Here is a 15496-nt window from a genome sequence, read left to right as displayed (position 1 = left end):
CTCTGTCCTTGTTTCACTTCTTTTTAACAAACCGTGGACTCTTTACAAGGAGAAAGCACACAACATCCTATAAAAAATTAAAGATGTGTAGTTGTGACAATTCAGGAGCCCACATACGATTTCCAGTTCATAACAACAATGTGTGGGATTTTTCGTTGTTGTGTTTATAGGCTCCTGTGCCAGGGTCTAATGTAATTGGCTAATTATTACTTACAATGTCGGAAACAAAGAATTATAAGAAAAAACATGTTTAAAAAAAAATTAGGGTAAATCATCATCATCATCTTCAACCGGTTATCCCGAGTCGGGTCGCGGGGCAGCAGCTTGAGCAGGGGACCCCCAAACCTCAAGAAGTATGTAAAGGTGCAGGGCAATAATTAAGCCTAATGAGTCCTTCTGGATGGCAAGTGTTTTGTTAAAATTAAGGTAAAAGTTAAATTCTTATACCTCTTTTCGACAATATAGTGCAGCTTACATTGTCAATTGTCTTGCCACTCTGATGCATAAAACTAGCAGGTTCTGCTCAAAGCTGAATGAATAATATTTGCATCTGCCTGTAACTGATTATTTCAGGTTTTTCGATGTGCTCTTTCCTAACCATTGCACTGCATCTACTAAGAATGATTCCCACACAAATGAAATCTGTGTACAATCTTCCTGTTTTGTTGAGCAGGAAGTTAAGGTTAGCTTCAACCATGAACTTAAACTGCAGCAGATCCTTGTCATATTAGTATTTTATTTGCATGTACATTAGACGATACACATTAAAATCAGAATATAACTGAATATGACCCCGAACATCATATCCCTGCATGTTCATTCTGTTTGAAGGAAAGACCAGCCTTTTTATTTTAGACATATCTTTAAGGTTAAATGTGCCAAATACAGTAGAAGAATCAACTGAAAACCCCTACAGTTTAGCAACAATCAATCAACAATTATCACAATTCATTCCTCAATGAGGTTCTGAGGTGAAGACCAACGATGGGTTCACACATTTGGTGAGAAGAATATGTTAGATTCAGGCAAATAAATGAAAACTGTGTTAAGAGAAGAAAAGTTTATAGTGACAGTTTAAAACCCTCATGTAACCTAGAGAGAAAGAGTCAGCCTAGATAAAATAATGACAGAGAAAATGTTATGGGAAAAAGTGGAGATTTGCTTCCACAGAAAGATAGGAGGGGACATTTTTTTTTTAGAGAAAAGCAGCTGACAAATGATCAGTGACGACTGAGACAGATACAAACAACAACCAATGCCTCACAAATGACCCCTTGTCTTCTGAGGAGAAAGGCAAAACGATGTGATACAGCTGTCAGCAGTGACGAGGACAGTTGGGGGAAAAGTGGCAGATACGTGCTTTCAACCACTGTGATGTATACAGATAATCCGGCCGTTTGTAACCGCAATCTTGTTATTTTAGTCATGACCCAGCCTCTAAGGCCATAGGTGAGGGCAATACCGTCCCAGCTGCTGTGATTCTCCGGCCCATTCCCCTCATCTGCGAACAAGACCCCAAAGTACTTGAACTCCTTCTCTTGGGTCAAAGACTCATTCCCAACATGGAGTAGGAAGTCCATCACTTTCCTGCTGACAACCATGGCTTCAGATTTACAGGTGGTGATCCTCATCCCAGCCCCTTCACACACGGCTGTAAACTGACCCAGTGAGAGCTGAAGGTCACAGACCTATGACGCAAATAGCAGTGATGAGCTTGATTGACTACCATTCTCCCATCGAATTCCATATTTTCCCGCTAATTGTTATAATGCAGATTATACTTTATATTAGTATGATTTTTGCATGTAGAAAATGTTAGTATTCTTTGTGAGTTTACTCTTCTTTAAAAAAGTTGTTTATATTGCCGCTGGAGATTTAGCTAGTTTTTCTTAAAAAAAAGCATACAAATCTTAACCTATGGAGATCAACAAGACAAGCTAATGGAGCCAAAGACAAGTATACTGTATACAACAACCAGTGTTGGTGAGGTCTAATAATATGACTGGTTTCAAACATGAACAACTAACTACATCTACAAACTATTGAAGTTCAAAAGGCTTGAGGCGTTCATATATTTGGCAGGTTTGCGTTCGGATTGCAGGCCACAAAATGAAGATGAAGAAGGCATAAACTGCAGATTTCTCTTGCAGAATAACTTGTAGCATAGGAAGAAATGGAGCAAATAGAACAGAAAAATTACATCCATCAAAGCTTGAGTATTTCCAGAAATGAGAACCAAGACATATTTTGGTGCTGAATGCTCCGTGGACACTACACAATTTAGGCTGCAGAAGGATTAAATGTTTTCAGAGGTAATATTCACCTGATAATAATCTGAGTCTTTCAGTGGAGACACTGTAGGACACAGAGACTATCTCTCTCAGAGATAACATGACCATAAAACCATGCCTTGCATCTTATCCCAAAGGACAGTGAAGCCTTTCTGAACATAGAGATAAACATAAAATAATTCTAACTCAACAACCCCAGATTTCTTTTCATTTTCCACGTGAACACACTTGAGGCAACTCATAAGACTTTGGAAAACTCCCTCTGGAATTTTTTTTCTTGAGACCTGTAAACAGACTTTGGTGTGAAGACTTGGCGGGGAGTTTGGCATTCAGAATAAAGTCAAACAGTGACTTTTGGATTAAAATAGCCTTTTGCTGACAATGTCAGTTCTTTTCTTGTGTTGTTCTGTTAAATTAAATGTGTGAATGAAAGTGCACTGCAAAGCCAACATTAGAACTGTTATTCAGGGGGTGGTGACATCTGACCAGTTGTTGTGGCCTGTGTGTTAATGGCAAATCATCTGTAAGACAATGGAGTGTATGACTCTATCAGAGGCATACGAGCCTCCACTTCCAAGCTATTTACTTCCCCTTCATTCATTGCCTTTACTTCTCTGAACATATCCGATGAAATCCTCATGTTAATGATGTATTTCTTCTCTCTTTGTTTTTTTTCTCTCACAAACGTTTTTTTTTTACTGTCAGAACTTCTATAGTGGATCTCAGTTCAAAGGGGCAGAGGGCATAATGATTGACAGTAGTAGTTTCCAGTGCGAACAATCCAGGTGAAACTCAAGCGACAAAACTCTTAACACAGACCTTTTCAGCCCTGACAAATGAACAAGTACTGTTTGAAAGTCTCTGTGCTGAATAAAGCGGCTCTAAGCCTAATTTCTTTTGCTCACTAAGGTTCAAAACCCCTGCACCTTGGTAAATTGCCCCTAATCTGTTGTCGGACTCATACTTGAATGGTTCAAAATGACCTCTTGGATTGCTTTTCGGAAAATCCCTCAAGGGGACATCGGAGCAAATAAATTAAATTTGCATGCCTAACTCAACAAAAGACACAACCACATGTTGGAATATTTCAGCTGACAGAGTGAGCTTGTTGTGTGTGTGTATTCTTTTTTCTAAATAGCAAAGCCACATCAGAGACAAACACAAAAACAAAACAACATTTTGTAGTCCTAATAAAGCAAAAACTTCTACGATTTTTGAAAAACCGTTGGACTTTGCTTCGGTAAATTATGCTATCACAGCTGCTGGTTTAACATTACAGGGAGATTTCACAATATTATTATTTATAATATTTATTTGTAAAATTTGGATTTGTTAACGCCTATATTTAAAAAAATCTGAATGTTTTGACTGGTGTGATTCCTGAGTGATTTGTATTCCTACTGCAGCATGCAGCTAATAAAGAGCCATATGAGCATAGAAGTATCCTGTATCTAATTTTGAGGGAGTTAACTTAAAAGACCTTAGCCACGCCACAGTAGTTTTTATTTACGGCCCAGGGCTGCTCCAGTCACTTTCTTTCACATATTTTGGCTGTATCAGGATTACAAACAACATAATAAAACCAAGGAGCAAATTTAACAATACAGTCTGTACTAATAACATTAATGTCAGTGTACATCTTTCAAGCATTTACTTGAAAAATAAATCTTACGTGATTGAAAAGATGGCCACAAGCCAGGGCTGTACAGTGCGACAGTTTTGATCGCATTTGCTACTGAAATTGATCACGTGCGATGATGAATACAACTCCAATCGCACTCGTGCTAGTGTTGCCACCCGTCCCGTTTTTCCCAGAATTGTTCTCTTTTTTTCACCAGCTGTGACCCGTTTTTTGGGGAAAATGCCAAAACCTCATTTGATTTCCTTCCTTCGTTCAGTAGTTAAGGCCGTCTCACACGGGCCGAGGAGTTTGTTGCGCCCGCTATTGCATCGGAGAGGCGGGCGGGCAGGGGCGGTCTTAACGATCTCGGGGCCCGTTTCAAGACCCTGTGTGGGGCCCCACACTTTTTTTTTTTTTTTTTTTTTTTTTTTTTTAATAAATAATGCTTGTGCATGCTGCCCGCGAAAATAAAAAAGATTGTGGAAACCAGTTGGTTCATAGACGGATTATGAGATAATGGGCCCAGACTCTTTGTACCGTTTTAAAGTTAAATGCATCAGAGCAGAGGAACATTTTAATCAAATCTTGAGCTGCTGAAGGAACATTATTTTTCTTAAACAGGCACTCTTTACTCTGCAACTGTGAAAACAGTACAGTAGATTGGTCTGCAGACTCATGTTATATGATGGAGGGGCCCATTGCAACATATACAGGGTGGAAAGCTACTTTTCATGAACAGTATAGAATTTACACATAGCAAGCTTATTCCTGTTTGTGTGTGGGGGGCTTAGCTGTCCCTCATGAAGCCCCTTAGACAGAGCTAATAATGCTTTTGTTTTGCACTTGCTTTTCTATTTGTCACCTAGTTGGGGCCATGATGATTTATTTCCTTATATTTAGGCTATTCCTTGTTGGACCCTGTTATTGACATGAGTGACTGAGCTCTTTGACAATGCAACATTTAAAGTTACTATCAGTATTTCTGGCTTAGCCCCCCCCCCCCCGAGCCCTTGGGCCCCTGGGCATGGTTGCATGCAATATTATTCTCAAAGTGCACCAGATTGATGAATTTTACTTTAAAAGGTTGCATTTTTTTCTTCCGGGGCCCCCCTACAAGGTCCAGGGTCCCCACCCACCTCAGTCTCCCTATTTAGCCTATACTGTAAAAAGCACTGTAGGTGTGTATGGTTATTATAGATCATTACACTGGTCAGTCTGAACTGGTAGCCTAATAATGGCCGAGCCCTCCGCCCCAAACATTCAAGTGTCCCTTTTTTTCCTAAATCCAAGGTGGCAACCCTAACTAGTGCGACAGCCTGCCAAATTGCAATTGGCAGGTTAGATTATTTTGTCTAAATTGCAATCAGTGCACCCCTATTAATTTTTCTACAATTATTACTGCACACACTAGGAAATAATATTAATTGAGAATCTCAAATGAGACCAAGATGACATGCTCAAAGGTAATTAGAGCGAAATGCAAGGGTTAAGGTTATGCAAGTTTTCGATCATACTTTGTGTGCTACCAAATTTATTTTTGTGCTACTGATTTTTTTTGCTTGCTAGCACCAGTGCTACCACTTTAAAAAATAAGCGTACAGCCCTGGCCACAAGCACAAAACAACTGTTCCATATCTAAAAATAACCATCCTTCTTACAATGTAATCATACCCTTCTGTCTGATTTTGATTTGCAGGGACAGTGCAACAGAAGATAAAGTTTAAATCAGATCAATCGTATGCAGATGTGACATTTAACACCTGCAGTAGATTCCCAGCTGCCGGAGGATGAAAGTCATGTTTGAACATTTCATGGGTAAACTCGACAGAGCCTCCTGTGGCGATGTGTTTGCTCACAGGATCGTGATGCAACATGCAATTTGATAAAAACAAGGCCCATTGACATTGTACTGTACTACATAAATATATATATATTTCTTTTTTACATAAAATAACCAGAGATATTGATATTGAAAAGTTTTTTATTCTTAGAAGAAAGAGCATGAGTTTAATTTTTTTTTTTTTAAAGTATCTTTAAATTTTAAAACTGAATTTATTCACATTATTTTTTAGAAAAATGGCAAGGTACAAGCAGTGTCTGTCTTTTGTGATAACAAGACGTCAGGATGTTAATAGAAGCAAAAAGGTTAAAAAGGACAACGCGGATATTTAACATGTGTGATACACACAACCTTCGTAACAGCATGTTATACGTGTAATGTGTTGGAGATGGATTCTTGGAAGTTGAAACTCACAGATTTTTAAGAGATTATTTTGAAAAACATAGTTTTAGTATGCCATACTTTAGTGTCTATCATCCAAAAAAATATATAAATAAATAAGTATTTGTCAACAATAGAAATCAATCCGACAAAACATTTTTTAATGTAAGGACGGATTTAGTCCTATCTCCTATGTAACTTAATAGGCCTTTACATGGATTTAGCCATTTCCTTATCATCATCAGTAGTAATTTGGAGTTCAATGGAGATTAATATTGTTTATCATGTCATTGGTATGTGAATCACATTATTAATATGAAACGTTATTCCATGTTTTAGACATGAATTCCATGTATGAAGCATGTTGAATTTGGATACAATTACTTTGCTTATTTATCGTTCTAATCATGTGGCTTGATTGGTCTTGATCCATGCACCACATCAGTGTCATCATCAGTCACAACTGAAACAGGCAAAATAAATATGTACAACTTTTGTACATATATTCTTGTGTTTATGTCTTTATTTATTGTGTGTGTTGTATATGGACCATGAGTCTGCCAATAAAGATGATGATGATGATGATGTACAACAAAGATTGTATATTTACGAGGGGAGCTGCAGCTCTTTTTCAAAAATAGGCCATTGTGAGATTAGCTGAACATCAGCATAGTACAATAAATTATCTGAAAGTTTTTTTCAGCAAACAATTAAAGAAAAACGTTTTAGGGACCACTAAGACCATATACTATGGGGTATAATAGAACCGAAAAGTGTATAATATGGGAGCTTTAATAATAATTGAATGCATTGGTCCTTGATAAGAATATTTCAGAAGTTATAAACCTCCCAGAATTACAATTACATTTAAACCAGGCCTCCCCCCTAAATCGTGCAGCAATTGACACTGGCTCTGTTCCTTTGTCCTGCATATAAACCCCAAAACCTTTTGCTGACCTTTCTAAATGTACGTGACAGTTAGCTAAAAATCTGCATGTTCAACAGGCCCTGCGGACCAGCATCTGTGCACTGCTTTGCATCACTCTCAAGTGAATGACACTAGAAAGAAATGTGAGATGCAGCACCTTATTCCCCGAAAATATGGATTCCTTCCCTGTCGTGCTGAGGAAGACATTATGATCACTTTACCATGTGTGTCAGTGGCTTAAAAAGGCCATTTTTGATGAACAAAGGACAACTTGCTTTATATTCAGCCCAGAACCTCTGTGCTGGCAAGAAACTTCAGTGCCCTCAAGCGAACAAATGTTCCATCGTCTGCCTTTCACAAACCTTTAGATCTCAGTGAATGTCAGCAATATTATTCTCCCACTCCAGTCCCCGATCCAGTCCGAAGGCCTGGCCACCGTGCTCGGAGCAAATCTCAAGGTGCCAAGGCGTTTCTGATGTAGCCAAGGTACTGAAGAAAACACTGGGGCTCGCCCGATGGTCTGACTAGGCAAATATCAAGCTCGACCATGGGGCAGAGATTCAAAGTGTCTGACAGACAGAAATCATTCCACTGTGACAAGCCAGGCGTGCTAAATGCTGATGAGCTTGTTTGAAAAGGTCTCACCACTTGGGATTTTCAAAGTGTCAGCCATCAACAGCATGCCTTATTCATTGGAAAACCTCCCCCTCACCCTTTTTTTTTAATTTATTATTATTGTTATTTATTTTAGTTTATTTTACAAATGCTCATGCTGTTAAGTCGCTTCTGTAAAATCTGAACCATATTTTAGTTTAAACACTGTTGTTGAATTATACACAATTATAAATAATAAACAATAAAGTCCAATATTGTGATTAATTTTTATGGTTTAAAGGTCATTTGCCTTCAAATTAGATCTTAAATATGGTCAAATGTATTTATTTTTTTCCTTCTCTTCAACTATCTTCAGCTAACTTTATTTTATTCTTCCAACACAAATGCTTCAAATGACTTTCACAGTTTCAAAGGCAATTGAAATCTCACAGAGACCTGAACTCTTCACCCCCTCAACAGTAACTAACACATGTTCACACTTTCATTTAAACTTCAATCTACACTTGAAGTAGCTTTGGTTTAAATAACTTCTGTGTTTCAACTTCACGGACGTTCCTACAAACTGATATTTCAGCGGACACTTTAACTCATTAAAATGCCTGTTGAGCAGTTACTACCATACAAAGAGGTTTCAAAGGCTCCAAAGATTCAAAATGTGAAGAAATATTAACTAGTTCAAATGTTTTTAGCTGAGGGCACATGTATATTTTCTTCAGAAAATGTGTCCTGCCCTAGTTTTTATATACTGTAGTTATATATATTTGAATTTCAGATAAAGAGTTGGTTATTTTTTAGTGTGAGCTTGTTGGTCGAGTTAGAAAGGATCATTTAAAGATGACCATTCATGTTGGTTGTGCCTGTGACTGTTTCAAATGCTCTAACACATTCAAAAAAAAAATTCAGTTTGATGGCTGGGGAACACCTGGATTTGCATATAAATATATTTTGATTTTGACTCTCTGATTGTCTATATCTGAAGATTCAGTTATCATATGAAGATTTAATTATCAGCATTCATAGGGAAATGCTGCTTCTGAGATGCAGTGCATGCTGTATGAATGCTTTGATGCAGGCAAGAGGATCATTCTTCAGGAGGTAATGTGGTATTGCATATTGCAAAACTAAAGAAATTAATTTCACTGGGAATTTCCCCAACAACATTGACCAAAATTTTACAAGTAGGGCTTTGAGACCATGGGGAGATAAAATCATCCCTGTGAACTGATACTTGAGATCCAATAGCTGTATTTGAGAAAAACGACCTGTCTTTTAGTAACACAATACCATAGCAGTGCTAGCACAATACCACTTTGAAAAACTTTGCGCTGCACTGTACAACTGTCCAACCTGCAAACAACACCCAACTATATCAGTTGTGTTACTTACATTTCAACTGAAACTGTTTTCCTTGGCCTCTAAACATAACCACAGGGTTTGGAATCAAATATCTCACTTTGTTTCATGGCCGTAGCTAAAACATGTTGTCTTACGGCATTAATCCAACTAATTTCCTTTTTAGAGGTATCCAAAAAACTAAAAGACAGACAGCTTGTATGTCATTTCATATATTCTGCTTTCTTCCAGAAAAGGTCAATACATGGGAGTTTAAGTGTACAGTTTTTCTCAGTCATTAAAATTGAGTTATAGCTGGAGACGGGAAGCAATAATGTATGAAGAACAGAAGGCCACCCTTATGAGACATTATAGGAAGATCTAAAAATATACTGTAGTGAAAGCCTGCAGCAAATTCCTCCATTGGGGAATTTCCGCTTTGCCGAAACACGTGAAGAGAGGTGTGGATTAATCTTTATTGTCGTTTCATGGGCGCTATGTGTAGTGACAATGAATGCTATTTTATTGAGTTGTTTCTCATATCCTGTCCACCCAAAAATATATCAATGGGCCTGTAGTTTCTAAACATTAGAAAAAACAACATCCAAATTGACCATCGATTCCCTTTTTAGACAGTTTAAATGAAAATATGATCATTGTTATTTTCATAAAGCTCTTGAACATTCAAGTATAATTAGATTCAGGGTCGCTGGATTGGAATGCCTTATTTAATATTTAATCCATGCAGACCTGAGAAACCAACAATTAGTACACCTGGAGTATCTTTAGAGAAATCTAATTTACTTTACAACTTCAATATCTGTATTAAATTACAGGCTATTAATCTTGTATAATTTTTATCTGATAATGAGCTAAAGCCTACTAGTCCAGGCAAAATAGCATTTTACGACAGACAAATTGTAAAATAATTTTTTTCAGCTCAGATCATTTCTATGAGGTGTCCAGAACAACATACTAAAAGTCCTAAGAAATCCTAGTTGAGGAAATATGTTTAATTCTCATCAATCCAAGGTGTGTGCCAATAAGGCGAGACACCAATAAATCCCAATAGGGCTATTTTTTTCCTTTAGTCCTATCAAAATTAAACTTTACACAATGAAAGTATCCATGATAATTAAAAAATGTTGTATTACAAGTTTCTTTGAAAATTAATTTTAATATGCAAATGAGCTATACACTAATCGTACATGCCCAAAATCAACCCAAATAGGCTTAATTTTTTCCTTTACTCCTACCACAATAAAACTTTACATAGTAAAAGTATACTAGAAAAGTAACTTTTTTTGTATTACAAGTTTATTTTTAAATGCATTTGAATATGAACATGAGCTCCACACTTATTGAATATCCAATCATCCTACTACCAATGGGTGATGGCAATACTGCTTTTAGACTGGCCTCAAACCTGAAAAACTGCCTGGCTTACCTGCCAGGGGTATAACAGGTGCCTCTCATGAATTAGATTACTCCTCCCCTAGCTAGTGTAATTTTTTACTTTTTTCAGTGCCATTCCCTTTCCTATGCCAAATAGACAAGACTGAAATGGAATGGATAAAGAGGAGATTGTCACACACCTTGGGACCAAGTAACTCCTTTGTCTACTTTATGCACCATACAGTGCTGCTTGAAAGTATGTGAACCCCTTGAGCCTTTATGAATTTTATTTATCAATACCAGTATTTTTAAATGAAATAACAGATTTTTGTTTATCAATTCAACATTTTTATTTTCCAGAAATCAATTGTTAAAACAGATTAAAAAAAATTATTTGCCAACTTTTGTATGTGCAAAAGTTTGTGAACCCTGAGCTGCATTGGTTAACAATTTAACCAATGCAGCTCAGGGTTATGTTTACCTGCTCAATAGCAGGTAAACATAATCAGGTGGGCCAAATTGAGTGATGAAATGGACCAATGTAATGAGAGATCTTTAGGTAAGAAATTGGGTGGCACTAGATAAAACAGAGATCAAACCAGGTCAGTGTAGGCCCACCAAAGTGAACCCATACAGATCAGACTTGCCACAGATCAGACTTGCAACAAGAGTACTAACAAGTCTGTGTCATCACCTACTGAGACTGTGTCTTTTGTTCTGACAGAGGCAATGGCAGTTTGGACAATGAGCACATCTGCATCAGCTTTGCATGGTTTGTGAAACACCATTTTTTGTCTTACAAGTTTCTTTGAAAATGAATTTTAATATACAAATGAGCTATACACTTATCAAATATAGGCTATCCGCATAGGCTTAATTTGAACCTTTACTCCTACCACATTAAAACTTTACACAATGAAAGTCTAAATGAAAAGTAAAACATTTGTATTAGAAGTTAACCTATAATGGTCAAGGCTTTCCAGAAGGGGTTGGTCGAACGTCAGAACAGGGGTCACATCATACTGCAGAGCTTGAGTTGCCAAACACCTCAATGTTGAGTATATGCAGGATTCATCACTGGTATCAAGATAAATCATTGGAAGGAATGTTACTGAAGCTCTTCCAGGGTGTTCATCTAGAAGATGCAGGATCTGCATCATACCAGACCACGATGGCCTTTGAGAGTGAAGGAGTAGGGATGTCTTCCAGAAAACATCCAGCTGTAATGTTTTGTTATCTGCTGGCAACAGAGCCAGTGGCTGATACTCAATAGGTTCACGTATGGGAGGAATCATAAAGTACTGAATGTGTATGCGACCAACCGCAGCAATATCTGCAGCAGTCACTTGGATCTTTAAAGGAAAAAATTAAGCCTATGCGGATATATTTTGGGTAGCCTATATTTGATAAGTGTATAGCTCATTTGCATATTCAGGGGCCACTCACACTAGGGCCGCGGCCCCGTGCCAAAGCTCATTAGCATACTAAAGTCTAGAACGTTTGGCTAGTGTGACCACGCCATCCGTATTCCAGCACGGAACAGCCCCTTGGCCACGGCACACCTGGGAGAGGTGTGCCGTGGCCAAAGTACAGATGCTAATGAGATGACACGCGCACAAGCAAGCGCACAGGCGGCGTTCCTGACGTGAATTTATTAAGGATGCATTGTCCGTTAACGTCCGCTGCCTTACTAGTCGGCACCAGAATTGCCCACCACTTGGACTTGTAGCTATAATGTGTGAGAATTAACGTGTGTGTAAGCCTAGGTGTGGGCTAATAAAAGAGGGAGAGAGCTAATTAGGTCGGCTCAGAAAGCACAGCAAAAAGGTTTTCGTGTTTACTCACGTTCGTCAGATGATTTTTTTTCTTTTTCCTCCCGTCAGCTGTCATAACTGCATTTACGCATGGCGGTGGAGACGCACCCAAAACAACACACCGCAGCCCGGTGATAAGGAAACAGTAGCCTACACTAAGGTTTAACAAGAAACTTTATAAAGACACTTAAAAAAACGATCTCTGCCCATACAAAAAGTTCTGACTTGGATTTGATGGAGCGATCGATGTGTACAAAACCATCCGGATACATATGGTCTGATGACGGGCCGTTATATTAATAATAAACAGCGTGCTGCACAAATATGAGACTGTTCACTGCGACCTATTACGTCAAGACTACATTTAAAAAAAAACAATAGCTTAAGGATTCTCGTTGCTCTAATGTGGAAGTGGAATATTTGATGCAAATTTGGCCGGATGAAAATATTCACAAACAGTCGTATAGCCTACAAGTAGACTAAGCTCCAAATCCTAAACGTGCACGGTGACGTAGGCAAGGTGCAAGTGTGCCCAGGCCACGAGCAGTGTGAGCACGGGCCTGCGGGGGGAGTGGGGAGGGGGGGGAATCGTGCTGAATCGTGCTGAGCACGGAACAGGCAAACGGCACTAGTGTGAGTGCGCCCTAAAATACATTTTCAAAGAAACTTGTAAGATAAAAATGGTATATCACAAACCATGCAAAGCTGATGCAGATGTGCTCATTGTCCAAACTGCCATTGCCTCTGCCAGAACAAAAGACACAGTCTCAGTAGGTGATGACACAGACCTGTTAGTACTCTTGTTGCATCATGCTGATCTGAATGCACACGAGCTGTTTATGGCACAAGAACCAAAGAAAGCAACAAAAATAAGACGGATATGGTGCATAAAGTAGACAAAGGAGTTACTTGGTCCCAAGGTGCGTGACAATCTCCTCTTTCTCCATGCCATTTCAGGCTGTGATTCTACATCTGGCATAGGAAAGGGAATGGCACTAGCCTGTAAATCCAGACCTGCCACTAGGCGCTGGCAAATTAAATGTGCTGCGCCTGTTGGTCTGGGCACTCTCCATTGAAGCTCATTAAATATGTCAAGAAATCCTGAGCTACATTTCAATTGGTTCTATCTGATATGGGCGGGCCAGAGCCCTATGTATGGTGCTCTGGGGCGGACGTAAACGGATGACGACAGTGCGCCGTCGAAGCCGTGATAGTAAACATCAAAGATGGCTGCGGATATGTTGTTTGAGTTTGAGACTGCTTTGGCCTCAACCCTTAACGATTTGGAAGACGGCACTCAAATCTTTCATTAGCAAGTAAGTGGAATGTTCGGTTTTGCAGATGACCACGGCAAAAGTAAAATTTAACAGTTAATCCCACTGTTCGCTGAATGAACGGGGCTTAATACGTCACATTGTTCATTGCACTGATTGGTTGTAGTGCTATCAAATTGCGTGCAGTGGCATTTGAAGAGACAAATCTAATTCATGAGAGGCACCTGTTATACCCCTGGCAGGTAAGCCAGGCAGTTTTTCAGGTTTGAGGCCAGTCTAAAAGCAGCATTGCCATCACCCATTGGCAGTAGGATGATTGGATATTCAATAAGTGTGGAGCTCATGTGCATATTCAAATTAATTTAAAAAGAAACTTGTAATACAAAAAAAGTTACTTTTCTAGTATACTTTTACTATGTAAAGTTTTATTGTGGTAGGAGTAAAGGAAAAAATTAAGCCTATTTGGGTTGATTTGGGGCATGTACGATTAGTGTATAGCTCATTTGCATATTAAAATTCATTTTCAAAGAAACTTGTAATACAAAATGTTTTCATTTTCATGGATACTTTCATTGTGTAAAGTTTCATTTTGATAGGACTAAAGGAAAAAAATAGCCCTATTGGGATTTATTGGTGTCTCGCCTTATTGGCACACACCTCGGATTGATGAGAATTAAACATATTTCCTCAACTAGGATTTCTTAGGACTTTTAGTATGTTGTTCTGGACACCTCATAGAAATGATCTGAGCTGAAAAAAATTCTTTTACAATTTGTCGGTTTTTTGGCCCAAAAATGGGTTACTTTGCCTGGCCTATACAGCTACAAGTAACTACAGTCAGTGAGTGTTGAGACTACACTGTAAATAACATGTAGCGAGTGAAGATATTAAGGTCAAAAGATGATTTTATATTGCTGCTGCTGAACATACCGATGTCCAGTTTGATGACTGTGCAAGCAGCAACTCAGACAGGCTAAGTGCCACTGGAGCGGAGCCAGCTTTAAACAGCGTCCAAGCAGATGGTAGAGCAAGCCAGACAGGACACGCAAACACATTTCTCCAGCCGAAGCAGAGTGATTGGAGCAACCTGTGGTGTTGCCACCTGTTTTAGCATGCTGCATAATTAAACCATGGCCACAAAACTCTCCGCTCATCACGGTGACTCACTTTGCCAGCATCCCTCAAGCAGCACTTTGAGAGACTACTCATCATCAAATGCTAAAGGAGCTCAAATTGTTCTCATTCTTTTTTATTCTCTGTCTTGTCTCTATCTGTTTTCCAGCTAAAAATCTATTCCTGATGTCCTAACCAACGCACACATTCAGACCCTCCACTGGAGGCCGCAAAGACGGCGTAAGGAAGTGTAAAGAAACATTTGACGTGCTTTGTGCTGCCTGAAAACACACAGCTTGACTCAGATGTGCATGTGGCGATCATGGGGTAAGATATCGATCACTTGCTTGCTACGGCTTGACGTAAATCCACTTTGGCGTATGAAATTATTAATTCTATCACACACACACACTCTACATTTTCCTGTTTTCCTGCAAAACTTGTAATGGTTATCTATTCCACCTAGTCCCATTTTTTAAATATCATGCAGAAATAATTTAAATTAAAATGTAAAATATTTTTTTAGATGGCCTGAGTAACAGTTTAGAAACACTATGTATATCTGTACTATGTGTTCTATTCGATTTATAATGGCACTATTTGTGCCGACTCAATGTGCAACCAAGACACTTTGCGAGAAAGCTGAGGCCCATGGGACAAGTATGTGATGGGCTTGGGGCTCATGCTGTTGATACAGTATGCTTCACTACGATGCAAAGGGATTCATTGTGGTTGCTTTAACGACCATTTAGAATACAAAATAAATTAAGACAGTTTTCACATAAACACACGGGCTCGAACACTGAGGCGTAGAACACATCTGTCCCTGCATTGGCTATAGTAACGTAAAGTTAACACTTTATCTCTCGTTTTTGTGTTATCGCTATGATCT

The 15496-nt window shown here is 38.7% G+C and overlaps 1 protein-coding gene across 2 annotated transcripts in view; it reads right to left on the bottom strand.

Annotated features, from left to right (window-relative positions):
* Positions 1 to 15496, bottom strand: part of tex264b (testis expressed 264, ER-phagy receptor b) — a 36749-nt gene that overhangs the window by 14107 nt on the left and 7146 nt on the right. The gene's annotated exons all lie outside the window — the stretch shown is intronic.

Source organism: Ammodytes marinus (assembly GCF_949987685.1).
Source record: "Ammodytes marinus genome assembly, chromosome: 4".
Taxonomy (NCBI): Eukaryota; Metazoa; Chordata; class Actinopteri; order Uranoscopiformes; family Ammodytidae; genus Ammodytes; species Ammodytes marinus.
Note: the sequence above shows the minus strand (reverse complement) of the source record. Positions and strands in the feature narration are given on the sequence as shown.